We start from the raw sequence: 13053 nt of genomic DNA, 5'->3' as shown, positions 1-13053 counted from the left end.
GAAAATGAGCCACAAAATTTGGTGTGCAATTTCTCCTGAATACGCTGATACCCAAAATGTGGGGGTAAACCACTTTTTCAGCGTATGGCAGCGCTCGCAAGGGAGGGAGCGCCGTTTGACTTTTTCAACGCAGAGTTGGCTGGAATTGAGATCGGATGCCATATTGTATTCGGAGAGCCCCTGATGTTCCTAAACAGTGGAAACCCCCAACAAGTGACCCCATTTTGGAAACTAGACCCATTAAGGAACTTTTCTAGATGTGTGGTGAGCACTTTGAACCTTCAAGTGCTTCACAGAAGTTAATAACGTAGAGTCGTGAAAATAAAAATAATTTTTTTTCCACAAAAATGATATTTCGCCCCCAAATTTTTATTTTTACAAGGGCAACAGGAGAAATCATACCCCCAGAGTTGTTGTGCGATTTGTCCTGAGTATGCTGATACCCAATATGTGGGGGTATACCACTGTTTGGGCGCACGGCAGAGCTCAGAATGGAAGGAGTACCGTTTGACTTTTTCAATGCAGAATTGGCTGGAATTGAGATTGGACGCCATGTCGTTTTTGGAGAGCCGCTTGTGTGCCTAAACAGTGAAAAACCTCTACAAGTGACACTATTTTGGAAACTAGACCCCCCAAGGAGCTTATCTAGATGTGTGGTGAGCACTTTGAACCCCCAAGTGCTTCACAGAAGCTTATAACGCAGAGCAGTGAAAATAAAATAATCACTTTTTTTTCCTCAAAAATGATAATTTAGCCCCCTATGTTTTATTTTCTCAAGGGTAGCAGGAGAAATTGGACCACAAAAGTTGTTGTGCAAGTTGTCCTGAGTACGATGATACCACATATGTGGGGGAACCACTGTTTGTGCGCATGGGAGAGCTCGGAAGGGAAGGAGCGTCATTTTGGAATGCAGACTTTGATGGAATGGTCTACGGGCGTCATGTTGCGTTTGCAGAGCCACTGATGTGCCTAAATAGTATAAACCCCCCACAAGTGACCGCATTTTAGAAACTAGACTCCCCCAAGAAGTTTATCTAGATGTCTGGTGAGCACTTTGAGCCTCCAAGTGCTTCACAGAAGTTTATAACGCAGAGCCATGAAAATAAAAGTCTTTTTGTTTTCCACAAAAGTGATTTTTTAAGTCCCCAATTTTTTTATTTTCCCAAGGGTAACAGGAGAAATTATACCCCCTAAGTTGGTAAATAGTGGAAACCCCTCAATTCTTGCTCCAACCCTAATCCCAACACACCCCTAATCCTAACCCTAATCCCTAATCCCTAATCCTAACCCTAATCCTAATTCGCTTTAACCCTAATTCTAACCCTAACCCTAATTCTAACCCTATCCCTAACCCTAATTCCAACCCTAACCCTAATTCTAGCACTAACCCTAGCCCTAACCCTAGCCCTAACCCTAATTCCAACCCTAACCCTAATTCCAAACCTAACCCTAGCCCTAACCCTAACCCTAATGGAAAAATGAAAAAAAAAATATTTTCATTTCATTATGTTTGCCTAACTAAGGGGGTGATAAACGGGGGGTTATTTACTATTCTTTTTATTTTGATCACTATGATAGTTTATCATAGTGATCAAAATGAATTAATGGAAACTGCCAGCCGGCAGATTCGCGGCGGGCGCACTGCACATATGCGCCTGCCATTTTCTTCCGGATCCAAGATGGCGGCGCCCACCGGAGGACGCCTGAGGGACAGAGGACCACCGGGAGGAAAACCAGGGTCACCGGGAGGTACAGGGGGGATCGGGGACCCTATTTCTCTCTCCTCTGATGTGCGATCACATCAGAGGAAAGAGAAATTAAATGCAAAATCGCAGCTTTTTTTGCGATCACCGTTATAGGGTTAATAACGGCGATCGCAAAAGCAGGGTCAGTAAAAACCAACCCGATTCATGTTCTCTGGGGTCTCGGCTACCTCCGGCAGCCGAGACCCCGGAAAAAATCCGACACTGGGGGGCGCTATTTAGTTACGCCACAGCGCCGTGAGTTCATGGCGCTGTGGTTTAAGTACCCTTAATTACCACCGTTAAAAGGCGTATCGGCGGTCGTTAAGGGGTTAATGCATGACATACATAGCACATCAAGGTGCGAGACGTAACACCTGTTCATGATGTGCTATATCAGTCACTTGTCACTAAGAAGTTAAGCCAGTTTTCTGCTATAAAACAACTTGAATCAGTGCAAAATGTTTGTACAATTTGCAGATATGCAAAAAATTAGACATTTGGCATTTAAACTCCCATTCTGATCCGTAAAAAACAATACCATGTGAACAGCTCCATAGATTATCAGATTCCCCACATTGTGCAGTTATTCCAATCACACTTGGAGAGTAGAATCCTAAGACTCAGCACCGGCGTTAGCACCCAGGTAAGTGGCAGGGCCCTGAGCAGGCGGGGGATCTTGCGGTCAAGGACACCAGTGCTACTAATACTTACCTCTCCCCATTTCTCCATTACGGCATCTTCCGCGTCTCCTGACTGTGACGTTTCAGGTCAGTGGGCCGAGCAGAGCAGCAGCCGCCAGCAAGGAGAGGTATTTCATTTTTTTAATGTTTGGAGCAATGTATGGGGACAATCATATGGGGCCCATTATATATTTAGCATTATATGGGGCCCATCATACATTGGAGCATAATATATGGGGCCTATTATATATGGAGCATCATATGGAGCCCATTATATGTAGCATTTTATTGGGCCCATTATAATTAGAGCATTATATGAGGCCTATTCTGTTTGGAGCAATATATAAGGCCCAGCTGTTATGAAAGAGTCACCGGAGGAGGAAAAAACAAAAATGCAAGCTAAGTCCAGAAAACCAGAGAGGTTGGTAGCTAGCAGATTGCAGAACCCTGATCCTATTCACAACAACTAACAGTAGCCGTGGAGCGTTCCTACGGTGGTCCTAGATGCCTCTTCACAGCCGGAGAACTAAATAAGCCTAAAGAAAGAAAGGGGAATTCTAAACTGCCCCAGAGCAGATCCCAAAGCAATAGACAGCCCCCAACATGAATTGTCGGTGAAAACAGATGAAAACACAAACACAGACAGAAAGACAGGCAGAGCAAACGATGGGGCCCAACTAACTAGATAGGAAAGGACAGAATAGATGCTGGCTGCAATCCACAAAAACCCTACCAAAAATGTCCCAACACGTCTGATAGGAAAAATGGCCCTGAAGTCACTAGTCTTCAAAATCCTTATATCAGCACTCCGGTATATTCTGAAGACAGAGCAAAAGAGATTTAACCGATCAGGGACAAAAATGGAAATTCAGCAGAGCCCCAGCCGGGGCTGGCAGAACACAAAACTAAGCAAATCAGACAAAATCTCATGGAACAATAACAGAGCAAAACTTAGCTTTAGAAGACAGGAACTGAACTGGAGGCTAGAGCTCAGAGCAGAGAAATCACCAGCAACCCTACAGGGCGTCGGCTGCCTTATTTCCACTCAGAGATTCCAGATGTCCCATCGCAATCCACCTGATCAGGTGACAGGTTTCTCCCATCCAAATCAGTTTCACCACCTCCTTTCACCAGCAGAGGGAGTTCATCGGACATCAAAGGTGAACGAGAAAATGAGCTCACAACAGTACCTTCCCCTTGAGGAGGGGTCATTGAACCCTCATCCACGCCACCAGGCCGATCAGGATGGGCCCGATGAAAAGCACGAATCAATCTTTCGGCATGAATATCAGATGCAGAGACCCAAGAATTATCCTCCTGGCCATAACCCTTCCACTTAACCAAATGCTGGAGTCTCCGTCTAGCCAGACGAGAATCCAGTATCTTCTCAACCTCATATTCCACATTACCTTCAACCAATACAGGGTCAGGAGGTGCCACCACAGGAGCTACTGGCTCAACAAACCTCTTCAACAGAGACTTATGAAACACGTTATGGATCTTAAATGTAACAGGAAGAGCCAATCGAAAAGAGACCGGATTAAGAATCTCCAAAATCTTGTAAGGTCCAATACATCTAGGTTTAAACTTTGGAGAAGCCACCTTCATAGAGATATTCTTTGATGACAACCAAACCATATCACCCACCTTAAACCGGGGACCAATGGTTCTATGCCGGTTGGAAAACCGCTGGGCCATTTCCTGGGAGAGAGACAACTTATCCACCACTTGGTCCCAAATCTGGTGCATTCTTTCCACCACAGTCTCAACACCTGGGCAGGCAGAAGACTCCACCTGCTGTCAAATTGGTACTGTAGGTTCTATGGAACTCGGTAGCATGGGTCAGAGAAGACAGACACAGTATATGTTCAAAGGTTCAGTATTGTATTGTAGCAACAGGTCACAGTATTATGCAAAGATAGTTCAGGGGTATTGCAGGAAGCAGGCTTCAGTATTACACGGTAAGCAGATATAAGTTCTGGCAACAGGTAGAGTCTGTACGAACCAACTGGCGAGAGTCTGAGGTCCGGGAGCACACAGTCCTAAAGTCCTGAGCCTGGACCGGGCTTCAAGCGGCGAGCAGGCCGCAGAGATGAATGAAGCAGAGCAGATCCGGACAGGAGAGGCGGTCAGGCAGGATGGCAGGTAAGTAACAAACGGGGAATCCCGAGGTATAGAAGAAGCAGGCACAATGCGAGTTCTCCAAGCTTGGCAGAAGGTGAAGATCCAGATACACAAGCACAGGTATAATGTGCTGAGTCCCTTTAGTACACAGCAGGCAGGAAACAGGAAAAGTCAAACAGGAACAAGATGGCCCCTTGTGAAGCTACTTACTCCATCTTTGATAAGGGCAAAAGTAAGGGCAAAGTCAAACAGGAACAAGATGGCCCCTTGTGAAGCTACTTACTCCATCTTTGATAAGGGCAAAAGTAAGGGCGAAGTCAAACAGAACAGGAACATGGCTCAGAGCCTCACACTATTCCCTCCTTCAAGGATGTCCTCCGGACGACCTTAGATCAGGTTTAATGGGGTATCGGCTGTGGAACCGTTGGATCAGACGGGGAGCTCGAATGTTCTCCTGAGGTTCCCAGGAATTCTCCTCCGATGGGTAACCCTGCCATTTCACCAAGTACTGAAGTTTCCCCCTATGGATCCGAGAGTCGATGATCCCTTCCACGATAAATTCTTCTTGCCCGTCAATGAGAACCGGACCAGGTGGAACAGGTGTACGTCCAGGAAAAGGATTCGGTACTACCGGTTTAAGCAAGGAGACATGAAAACCAGGGTGTATTTTCAAAGATGTAGGCAACGTAAGACGGCAGGCTACAGGACTCACTATGTTGTCGATTTTGTATGGGCCAACATATTTCTGTCCCAACTTAGATGTCGGAATCCTTAATTTCAAATTTCTTGTCGAAAGCCAGACCATGTCTCCTACCTTGTATGTTGGTGCTGGTTTACGGAACCTGTCTGCAGCTCTCTTGTATCTCTCTTGAGCTGTAGCCAGCGTTTGTTTCAAAGACTCAAAATTCTGTTGTAAACACGTAATTTGGTCAGCTGCTGTGGGTACAGACGTGTCTATCGGGAGTCGAGGGAGGATGCTGGGATGATACCCCTTATTGGCGAAGAAAGGAGACTGCTTGGTGGAGGCACTCTGCGAGTTGTTATATGTAAATTCGGCCATCGGGAGTAAGTTTACCCAATCATCTTGCAAGTGGCATACGTAGCAACGTAAATACTGCTCCAAGGTTTGATTAGTCCGTTCCGTTTGTCCGTTAGACTGCGGATGAAAAGCAGATGATAGATTTACCTTGATGTCCAGGGCGGCACAGAAGCTTCGCCAAAATTTTGAGGTAAATTGGACCCCTCGATCTGATATCACTTCGTCAGGAACTCCATGTAGCCGAAAAACATTTTGTACGATGAGGTCCGCTGTCTGTTTGGCTGTCGGAAGACCGATACAGGGAATGAAGTGGGCAGCCTTGGTCAAACGGTCGATCACTACTAGGATAGTGTTTTTCCCCTTAGAAGTAGGCAATTCTACCATGAAATCCATTGAAACAGACCCCCAAGGGCGAGATGGAATAGGGAGGGGTTGTAACAGTCCCGTAGGTGAGGAGCGGGGAACCTTTGATCTTGCACATACCTCACATGACGAGACGTAATGCTGAACGTCTCTCTGGTAGGTCGGCCACCAAAAGAAGCGAGACAAGAATTCCTGAGTCTTCTGGACTCCTCTATGACCGGCGATCTTTGAGTCATGCATTAATTTTAGTACACTTAGTCTGACCGTTTCCGGAATATACAGGCGTTGCCCCTGAAACCAAAGTCTGTTTTTCAAGGTTAGGTTTACCTGATTGGGGGGTCAGATCAGTAGTGGGTCTCTAGCGTAGGCTTCCTTAATACCTGTTAATAGATCTTGATTGTGTAACACTCCTATGAAGTTTCTTTCTGAGAGTATAGTCCTCGGAGGTAATGCTGGAGTTACGTTTCCTGAGTGAATCCTAGATAGTGCATCGGCCTTCCCATTACGAGAGCCTGGCCTGTAGGAAACAATGAAGTCAAACTGATTAAGAAATAAAGTCCATCGGGCCTGTCTAGGTTTTAGACACCTTGCCGATCTCATGAATTCGAGGTTCCGATGATCCGTAAATACAACAATCTGGTGAGATGCTCCCTGTAGTAGATGCCTCCATTCCTTGAATGCGGTTATAATGGCCAATAGCTCTTTATTCCCGACATCGTAATTTCTCTCTGCGGGCGACAATTTCTGCGAAAGAAAGGCACAAGGGTGTAAAAGATCTTTCTCACCTGTTCTTTGCGAGAGTATGGCCCCTATCACACAGTCGGAAGCGTCTACTTCCATTATGAAAGCTCGATCCGGATCCGGGTGTACGAGGATCGGTGCTGATGTGAATTTAGCTTTTAACTTGGAAAATGCTGTCTGCGCTTGCGGTGACCAGACAAATGGTATCTTCTTCCGGGTCAATTGGGTGATGGGTATGACGATCTCCAAAAAATTTTTAATGAATCGTCTGTAAAAATTGGCGAATCCAATAAATCGTTGTACTTCTTTCACAGACTTGGGAATTGGCCACTCCTGAATGGCTTGAGTTTTACTGGCATCCATGCTGAGACCCTGAGGAGAAATAACATACCCCAAGAATTGGATTTCCGTCTTGTGAAATTAGCATTTCTGCAACTTGATATACAAGTGATTCTGCCGTAGACGATCCAAGACTACTCTCACGTGCTGCTAATGCTCCTCGATGTTGCTGGAAAAGATCAAAATGTCATCCAAATAAACAACAACAAAAATATCGAGTATGTCTCTGAAAATGTCATTCACCAAGTGTTGAAATGTAGCCGGCGCATTACGGAGACCAAAAGACATGACGAGGTACTCAAAATGCCCATAGCGTGACCGGAAGGCTGTTTTCCACTTGTCACCGGGGCGGATCCGTACTAGATTGTATGCTCCACGGAGATCTAATTTCGTGAAGATTTTAGAGTGTCACACCCTTTCAAGTAGTTCGGGAATTAATGGAAGTGGATAGGAGTACCTGATCATAATTTTATTGAGTTCTCGGTAGTCAATACATGTGCGGAGTGAACCATCCTTTTTTTTTACGAAGAAGATTGGGGCACCCGCTGGGGAGGAAGATGGTCGTATAAATCCCTTGGCTAGGTTCTCATCGATATACTCCTTGAGGGCTTTTAGTTCTGGCCCAGCCAAAGGGTAAATGTTACCGAACGGAATCGCGGCACCAGGTAGCAGTTCCACGGGGCAATCGTACGGCCGATGTGGAGGTAATTTGTCTGCATTTTTTTTGTCACATACATCGATGAAATCCTGATACTCTATTGGTAGATTTAGGTCAACTGAGCATGCTGACCCAACTAAAGCTGGTTCTTTAGATGATATCTGTCTTCTTGGAAACTGTATTTCTTTCGTCTCCCAATTGATAGTAGGGTTTTGCAGTCGTAGCCATGGTAATCCTAGGATTATGGGAAAATGAGGGGAAGAAATTAACAAGAAGGACAGTCTTTCTGAGTGATCCGCCCCCATACGGACTTTCAGTGACGTTGTTTCAAGGTCTACGGGCCTGGATACCAGTGGGGAACCATCCACAGTTTCCATCAATACCGGAGAAATCCTCCTTTGTGAACATATACTGTGTTCTTTAGCGAATGTAATGTCCATAAAATTGCCGCTGGCCCCTGAGTCAACCATAGCGAAACTAGTAATCCACTGGGACTGGGTCCATATCTTGATGGGGATATAACAGTGCGAGTCCTTCCTTGAGCCGTCCAAGGTCGAAGTAATGGAACTTACTGATGAGATGGCTGCATTCACCGGTGAGAATATTTCTGGAGTACAGTCGGAGAAGTCGTGATTCCAGTCGACTATTTCCTTCCTAGGAGGGTTTGAGTGGGAAACTACTGAAGATACATCCGAAAAGTCACATTCGATTACCGCAGCCGTGGTCTTGCGATTCTTACCGGGACAATTTGAAATATAGTGACCTGATTTTCCACAATAGAAGCATAAATTTTCTCTAAAACGGTGCTCCTTGCGTGGGTCAGGAGGATCTCCGGACTGCATCGACCTGCATAGGTTCTGACTCAACCGGGAGGAAAGACTTGTTCTGAGCTTCCCTGGAGGGAGACGGCAAGGTTAAAAAATTACTGCGGTTAGCATCTGCCCATCTCTCTTGCCGGCGTTCCGCAAGACGAATATCAATACGAATGCAATGGTTTATGAAGTCTCCCAGGGCAGTGGGTGACTCGCCTCTAGCCAATTCGTCTTTAATTGCGGCAGATAACCCCCTCCTAAACACTGCGTATTTTGCTGAGTCGCACCATGTGGTATCCAACACCCACCTCCGAAATTCCATCGCGTATTCTACGACAGGACGCTTTCCCTGATGGAGGGCCAGCAATGCGGTTTCTGCTGTGGCACTTCAGTTGGGGTCATCGAACATCTGACACATTGCGGAAATAAAGTCATTTAAAAAATTCAAACAGACATCATTAGTTTCAATCAGGGGATTTGCCCAAGCAAGAGCCTTGTTGGTTAACAGCATTATCATAGCTAACACCTTGTCTCGTCCTGTTGGAAACTGAGCCGCATGCGCAGCAAAATACAGCTGACACTGATTTAGGAACCCTCGGAACTTTTCTCTTTCGCCACCGAACCTGAAAGTTTAGGGAAAGCTGGAATCGAAGGTGGGGTTGCGGCTGGGGCTGAAACTGTAGTCTCTAGTTTTGAGAGACGAGTAGCTAACGCCTGAATGGACGTATCGGCTATGGTAGCATTATGGTTAGCTTGAGTCTCTAGTGCCGACAATTTTGTTTTGGTAGCCTGAAGCTCCCCTTAAAGTCCTGAGATAAATGTGCATATCTTTTTAAGGCGTACTTCCACAGAATCTGACCCAGCGAGCTCCATATTATTTGCTTGTGTATCCTGTCAAATTGGTACTGTAGGTTCTATGGAACTCGGTAGCATGGGTCAGAGAAGACAGATACAGTATATGTTCAAAGGTTCAGTATTGTATTGTAGCAACAGGTCACAGTATTATGCAAAGATAGTTCAGGGGTATTGCAGGAAGCAGGCTTCAGTATTACACGGTAAGCAGATATAAGTTCTGGCAACAGGTAGAGTCTGTACGAACCAACTGGCGAGAGTCTGAGGTCCAGGAGCACACAGTCCTAAAGTCCTGAGCCTGGACCGGGCTTCAAGCGGCGAGCAGGCCGCAGAGATGAATGAAGCAGAGCAGATCCGGACAGGAGAGGCGGTCAGGCAGGACGGCAGGTAAGTAATAAACGGGGAATCCCGAGGTATAGAAGAAGCAGGCACAATGCGAGTTCTCCAAGCTTGGCAGCAGGTGAAGATCCAGATACACAAGCACAGGTATAATGTGCTGAGTCCCTTTAGTACACAGCAGGCAGGAAACAGGAAAAGTCAAACAGGAACAAGATGGCCCCTTGTGAAGCTACTTACTCCATCTTTGATAAGGGCAAAAGTAAGGGCAAAGTCAAACAGGAACAAGATGGCCCCTTGTGAAGCTACTTACTCCATCTTTGATAAGGGCAAAAGTAAGGGCAAAGTCAAACAGAACAGGAACATGGCTCAGAGCCTCACACCTGCCCTGAAGAGAATCGAGGATGAAACCCAAAGTTACAAAAAAGGTTACATCAAAGTGGCAGAACTAGCTCTATTATTTAAAGCAAATTCGGCCAAGGGCAAAAATGAGACCCAATCATCCTGATTAGCAGAGATAAAACATCTCAAATAAGACTCCAAAGTCTGGTTTGTTCTCTCCGTCTGCCCATTGGTCTGAGGGTGAAACGCAGAGGAGAAGGACAACTGAATTCCCAGCTTGGAACAAAAATTCCTCCAAAATCTAGAGACAAACTGAACTCCTCAGTCAGATACAATGTTCTCAGGAATCCCATGCAAGCGAACCACCTGTTGCAAAAACAAGGGCACCAACTCTGAGGAAGATGGCAACTTAGGGAGTGGTACAAGATGGACGATCTAAGAGAATCTATCACAAATCACCCAGATAACAGTCATTCTCTGGGAGATAGGCAGATCAGAAATAAAACACATTGAAATATGGGTCCATGGCCTCCTGGGCACCGGCAAAGGCATCAACAACCCAATAGAGCGAGAACAAGGTTTAGATCGGGAGCAAGTCCCACAGGACTGCACAAAATTTCTGACATCACGAGATAAGGCAGGCCACCAAAAAGACCGACTCCCCAAATGTCTAGTACCAAAAATACCTGGATGACCAGCCAATGCGGAGCAATGAACTTCAGACATTACTCTCTTCCTCCACTGGTCAGGAGCATACAATTTTCCAATGGGACAACACTCAGGTTTGTCCTCCTGAAACTCTTCCAGAGCACGTCTCAAATCAGGCGAGATGGCAAAAAGAACTACCCCCTCACCTAAGATGGTAGCATGCTTGGTCACAATAGGAGAATCAGCAATGAAACTCCTAGAGAGGGCGTCTGCCTTGACACTCTTAGTGCCCGGAAGAAAAGAGACCACAAAATCAAAACGTGTGAAAAGCAAGGCCCACCTAGCCTGTCTAGGATTCAAGCTTTTGGCCGACTCAAGGTAAGGTAAATCAAATTCTTGTGGTCAGTGAGGACCACGACTTTATGTCTAGCTCCCTCCAACCAATGTCTCCACTCCTCAAATGCCCATTTCATGGCTAACAGTTCCCGATTCCCCACATCATAGTTGCGTTCAGATGGGGAGAACTTTCGGGAAAAGAAAGCACAGGGATTCATTTTAGATGTTACCGGATCTTTTTGGGACAAAACAGCTCCAGCACCAATCTCAGAAGCGTCCACCTCAACCTGAAACAGGAGTGAGACATCAGGTTGCCGCAAAACCGGAGCAGAAGTGAACCTCCGCTTCAGCTCCTGAAAGGAAGAAACAATCTCTGGAGACCAATTCAGCACATCAGCACCCTTCTTAGTCAAATCAGTCAATGGTTTGGCAATCCCAGAAAAATTAGCTATAAATTTACGATAAAAATTAGCAAAACCCAAAAACTTCTGGAGGGTCTTCAAAGAAGTGGGCTGAACCCAATCATAAATGGCCTGTACCTTGGCCGGGTCCATTTCAATAGTTGACGGAGACAAAATAAATCCCAAAAATGAAATCCTCTGTACACCAAAAAGGCATTTCGATCCCTTAACATACAGGGAATTCTCCCTCAAAATCCGGAACACAGTCCGAACATGTTCCACATGAGAGTCCCAATCACTGGAAAAGATCAAAATATCATCCAGATAGATGATCAAAAATGTATCCACAAAGTCCAGGAAAATATCATTCATGAAGCACTGGAAGACAGAAGGGGCATTAATGAGCCCAAAAGGCATCACCAGCTACTCAAAATGTCCCTCTGGAGTATTAAACGCCGTCTTCCATTCATCCCCATGCTTAATGCGAATAAGATTATTCGCCCCCCTGAGGTAAAGCTTGGTAAACCAGCAAGCACCTTTAACTCTGGAGAATAGATCAGAAATCAGGGGTAACGGATACTGATATTTAAAAGAAATTTGGTGAGGGAACGATAGTCAATACAAGGCCTTAATGAACCATCTTTCTTGGCCACGAAAAAAAAAACAGCAAAGGGTGAAGAGGATGGTCTAATATGACCCTTCTCCAACGACTCCTTAATATAAGATCACATAGCCTCATGCTCGGGTACAGATAAATTGAAAAGTCGACCATTGGGAAATTTACACCCAGGGCTCATCTCAATTGCACAGTCATAACTCCTATGAGGAGGCAAAGACGCAGACTTATTCTCACTAAATACATCATAAAAATCAGCCAAATAGTCAGGAACATCATGCGACTGGGGAGAGGTGGAGAAAACAGGAGTGTCACTAAGAGCACACAGACAACCCCAACTCACACAGATTTCCAATCCAAAACTGGATTATGGATTTGCAACCAGGGAAACCCCAGAACAATGGTATCATGCAAATTATGCAACACCAAAAATCTGCAATTTTCTTGATGGTCTGGGGCGACCCGCATTACCAACTGGGTCCAAAACTGAGGTTTATTCTTCGCCAAAGGAGTAGCATCAATACCCCTCAAAGGGATAGGCATCCGCAGAGGTGTCATAGAAAACCCACACCGTTTAGCAAAATCCAAGTCCATCAGGTTCAGAGCCGCTCCTGAATCCACAAAAGCCTTAGCGGAAAATGTGGACAGGGAGCAGATCAGAGTAATTGCCAGAAGAAACTTAGGTTGTACACCACTCACAGCAAATGTGTGTGCAAAACGTTTCTCTCGTTTAGGGCAGACAGAAATATTATGAGAGGCATCTCCACAGAAAAAACACAACTTATTATGCCTTCTGAACTCCTGACGTTGCGCCCTAGACAAAACTCTATCACATTGCATAGGTTCAGACATTTGTTCAACAGGTGGCAACATTTCTCGTGTAATTTTACGTTCATGTAAACACCGAGCAACCTGAATGGCTAATGACATAGAACCGTCAAGACCAGAGGGAACAGGAAATCCCACCATAGTATATTTTATGGTTTCTGACAAACCCTTCCAAAAGAGAGCTGCCAAGGCA

The sequence above is a fragment of the Dendrobates tinctorius genome, unplaced genomic scaffold, assembly GCF_039654945.1.
Source record: "Dendrobates tinctorius isolate UK_male_01 unplaced genomic scaffold, ASM3965494v1 ptg000129l, whole genome shotgun sequence".
NCBI lineage: Eukaryota > Metazoa > Chordata > Amphibia > Anura > Dendrobatidae > Dendrobates > Dendrobates tinctorius.
The sequence above is the reverse complement of the archived record's forward strand: the minus strand, read 5'-3'. Positions refer to the sequence as shown.